The sequence below is a fragment of the Apium graveolens genome, chromosome 10 (assembly GCF_009905375.1).
Source record: "Apium graveolens cultivar Ventura chromosome 10, ASM990537v1, whole genome shotgun sequence".
NCBI lineage: Eukaryota > Viridiplantae > Streptophyta > Magnoliopsida > Apiales > Apiaceae > Apium > Apium graveolens.
The window spans coordinates 191,305,317-191,309,635 of NC_133656.1; the positions used below are offsets into that span (position 1 = coordinate 191,305,317).

Below are 4,319 nucleotides of genomic sequence, written 5' to 3' on the forward strand. Positions count from 1 at the left end.
ACTCACCCAAGAATTGTCAGAAATGGGATAGATAATCCCTGCATCCAGCCACTTAAGAATTTTTTTCTTCACTACTTCCTTCATGATTGGATTAAGTCTTCTTTGCTGCTCCACCGTAGGCTTGCTACCTTCCTCTAACAGAATTTTATGCATGCAATAAGAAGGGCTGATTCCCTTAATATCTACTATGGTCCAACCAATTGCCGATTTGAACTCTCTTAGAATCCTCAAGAGTTTTTCCTCATCACTACCTAAAATATCAGATGCAATAATCACAGGAAAAGTAGATGCATCACCTAAAAAAGCATACCTCAAATGTTCAGGTAAAGGCTTAAGCTCAAGAGTAGGAGCTTCCTTAATGGATGTCTTGAGGTGTTTAGGAGCGTTGTTCAACTCCTCCATTCCCAGTGATTTAAAAGGCATACCAATCTTCCTCTTCCAAGGAGAAGCATTTAGATATTGCAATTGCTCTTCACCTTCATCATCTTCACTATCTGAATTTCCCAACAAGGCCTTCTCTAAGGCATCAAAACTTAGCAATTGATCAAGTTTCGATGTCACCACAGAATCGACCAACTCCACCTTTAGGCACTCCTCATTTTCCGTAGCAAATTTCATAGCATTGAATATAGTAAAAGTTATATCCTGATCCAGCACTCGCATTATAAGCTCACCCTTTTGCACATCTATCAATGTATGGCCATTCGTCAAGAAAGGTCTCCCCAAGATTATGGGAATCTTCTTATCCTCCTCGAAATCAAGAATTATGAAATCAGCAGGGAAGATGAGTTTATCAACCTTGACCAAAACATCCTCCACAATACCTCCTGGACATGTAATAGAACGGTCGGCCAACTGCAAAGTCATATAAGTCGATTTTGGATCAGGCAAGTTCAACTTCTTGAAGATTGACAAAGGCATCAGATTGATGCTAGCTCCCAAGTCACATAAGCATCTATTGAATGACACTTTTCCAATAGTACATGGAATAGTGAAACTTCCGGGATCTTTTAGCTTTGGAGGCAACTTCTGTTGCAGCACAACACTGCATTCCTCTGTGAGAGCAACAATCTCTAAATCATCTAGCTTCACTTTCTGAGAGAGAATACCTTTCATAAACTTTGCATAACTAGGCATCTGCTCAAGAGCCTCAGCGAAAGGTATGTTAATATGAAGTTTCTTGAACACCTCTAGAAACTTCTCAAATTGCTTATCCAGCTTTTTCTTCTGCAGCCACTTAGGAAAAGGCAGTGGAGGATAGATCTGTTTCTCCCTTGTATTACCCTCAAGAGGAGTGCGCTCAACAATAGTCTTCCTTGGTTCCACTTCTGCTTCCTGCTGCTCTACGTCTTCTTCAGCCCCATCTTCTTCCTCCGTAACTTGAGTTTGTTCGGGGGTTGCAACCTTCTCTGACCTCAAAGTGATTGCCGTCACCTACTCCTTAGCTTCCCTCTTTCCTGGTACTTCAGTGTCACTAGGTAGTGTACCAGGTTGACAATTTAGCAAGGCATTGAAAATATGTCCAATTTGATTTTCCAAGGTCTTGATGAAAACAGCTTGGCTTTTGCACATAAGCTTCAACTCCTCAAATTCAGATTTTTCTTTAGCTTGTTGTAGCTGAAGTTTCTGTCTTGGTGCATATTGAGGTTGCTGGAAACCAGGGGGTTGTACTGCTTTGCTGGGTACTGCTGATAAGGCTATTGAACCACATTCTAAGTGTTGCTCCAGCTGAAATTAGGATGATTACGGTTGTTAGGATGATAGGTGGCTTGCACAGGTTATTGCGACCGCCGAAAGTTGCTCACGAACTGAGCTGATTCACTAGAAATAGGACATTGATCAGTCTCATGGGCACTAGCACAAAGCTCACAGACACTAATGATTTGATTAACTCCATAATTAGCCAAAGTGTCCACCTTCATCGTCAAAACCTTAAGTTGGGAAGCTATAACAGTTGCTGCATCCAACTCCAGAATTCCTGCTACTTTTCCCTGAGTCAGTCTCTGAGAAGGATTCTGGTATTCATTAGCAGCCATCAGTTCAATCAATTCATAAGCTTCATTGTAGCTCTTAGCGCACAAGGCTCCTCCAGATGCTGCATCGAGCATGGGTCTAGAAATAGCACCCAATCCATTAAAAAAATAGTATATAATCATCCAATCAGGCATGCCATGGTGTGGGCACTTCCTTAGCATCTCCTTATATCGATCCCAAGCCTCACACAGAGATTCTCCAATTTTCTGTGCAAACTGAGTAAGAGCATTCCTGATTACAGCAGTCTTCTCCATATGGAAGAATTTAGTAAAAAACTTTTGAGCAAGATCGTACCATGTGGTGATAGACCCTGGTGGTATAGAATGTAACTAACACTTTGATTTATCCCTCAGAGAGAATGGGAAGAGTCGCAGCTTGATAGCATCTTCAGTCACACCATTGAACTTGAAAGTGTCGCAGATCTCGATGAAGTCCTCGATGTGCATATTGGGGTCTTCTGTAGGAGAACCCCAAACTGAACTGAGTTCTGTATCATCTGAATCGTTCTTGACTTGATCTCAAAAGTGTTAGCCGGGATGGCTGGTCTGATGATGCTTGACTGAATATCATTCATCTTAGGCTGAGAATAGTCCATCAAAGCCTTATGAATTTATGCTTGATCTCCTATCACTACTAAAGCTGGTTCCTCGACTTTCTCTTCTTCTGCTTATTTCTCTTCATCCTCAAAAACTTCCCTTCGAACCACTACAGCTTCTTCCTCGGCTTAATCCAGAGTTCTCTTACGAGACCGAGAACGCGTATGCATACACGCTCGCTAGAGTACCTGAAATAAGACAAGGAAACAGATAAGTAACAATGTCCGAGTTAATGAACTTTAACGACCACTAATGACAAACACATAAACTAAAAATTAATACCGAGTCCCCGGCAGCGGCGCCAAAAACTTGTTAATCGCTTAACACGCGCTAAAATACACGCAAGTGTACATGTTCGCAAGTAGTATAATATTTAGATCAAATTCATTCCCACAGAGACTCTTTGGTTAATTTAAGAATATTCACCTATGCAACAATGATATGGTTATCATCCAATGCTAAGATGATTAACAAATTGAGATTGTTTTAACTAAACTTAAGCTAACAATTATAACTAAGAGAATAAGAATGGTTGAATTAATATATATGACAAACATGGGATTCTAACTTCATTAGATACCTCATTCAATAGCCTTGTCATTCTTAACCTTAGCATGTAATGGTGATGACACTAATCAGATAACACGAAACTGATAAACGCCAACTTTTGTTGTATGAGTACCATACTACCAGACATCCACAAAGGAGATAGAAGCTGAATAGAAACCAATTATATTGAGACCCTATATGTCTATAGAATTTGACAACATAACGGTGTAAAACACAAGTTATCTATCGTGATTACATAGGGCAAGTAAGATGGTTAAAATTACTTACGAATCATGCATAATAATAACACATGAACCTATGCTAGCATGACAAGTTCTAAACCCTTAAATACACTTTCGCTTCATTAAGAATTAACACACTATCTTATAAGTTCGCGATGCTCATAAGACGAGTAAGCACAACCAATACTAGGGTATCATACAATCACCACACACTAAGGCATCGAAACAAATCAACTAAAGAAATCCATAAATAAATCCGTTAGAACCCCACGATAACAATTAGCCCATAATCGGACTCATCATCAACGTGGGTTCCGATGAAAACATGGTATAATAAACGTAGTCTTTAATAAACAAATAATAAACAAAGTACAAAATCTAGAGTATTAGATTCAACAAAACAAGAAACGAGCATCCAATATTACAACTCAAAAAAAAGATTCACAAGAATAAACTAGATCGACTTCGCCTTTATTGAATTGTGTTGTAGGTCTCGTGCCGTCTTCGTCTTCAGCTCCAATATGTCTCTCCTTGAAAAACGAGCTTTAATTATGTATATATAGCAGCCCCATGCAGAGTAGAAGTCTTCTGGATCAAAATTATAATAGAAACATAATTGCTTTTCTCGACCTGGCGCTGCCACGGGCTTGACCAGCACGGAAGCGCTAAGCTTCTAGACTTTGGGCGCGGCTGCGTGCTATTACAGCGCGGGTGCGCTGACCTCCTGATTAAAATTCTGACTTCTTCATTTTTCCTTGCAGATTTGAACCGGTTTTCCACGAGCTTTTATTCCAACACCTTCCTAACATCAAATTAGCAACAAAACAATGCTAAATCACCTGATTACCTGGAGAATGCCTGAAAATGCAAAAATACTAGAAAACACATTAAAATACCA

The 4,319-nt window shown here is 39.8% G+C and overlaps 1 non-coding gene across 1 annotated transcript; it reads left to right on the forward strand.

Annotated features, from left to right (window-relative positions):
* Nucleotides 1-2,166: 2,166 nt before the first annotated feature.
* On the forward strand, nucleotides 2,167-2,273 carry LOC141694607 (small nucleolar RNA R71). Its single transcript, XR_012563896.1, has one exon. It is a non-coding gene; the product is annotated as a small nucleolar RNA R71 (small nucleolar RNA).
* Nucleotides 2,274-4,319: the final 2,046 nt, after the last annotated feature.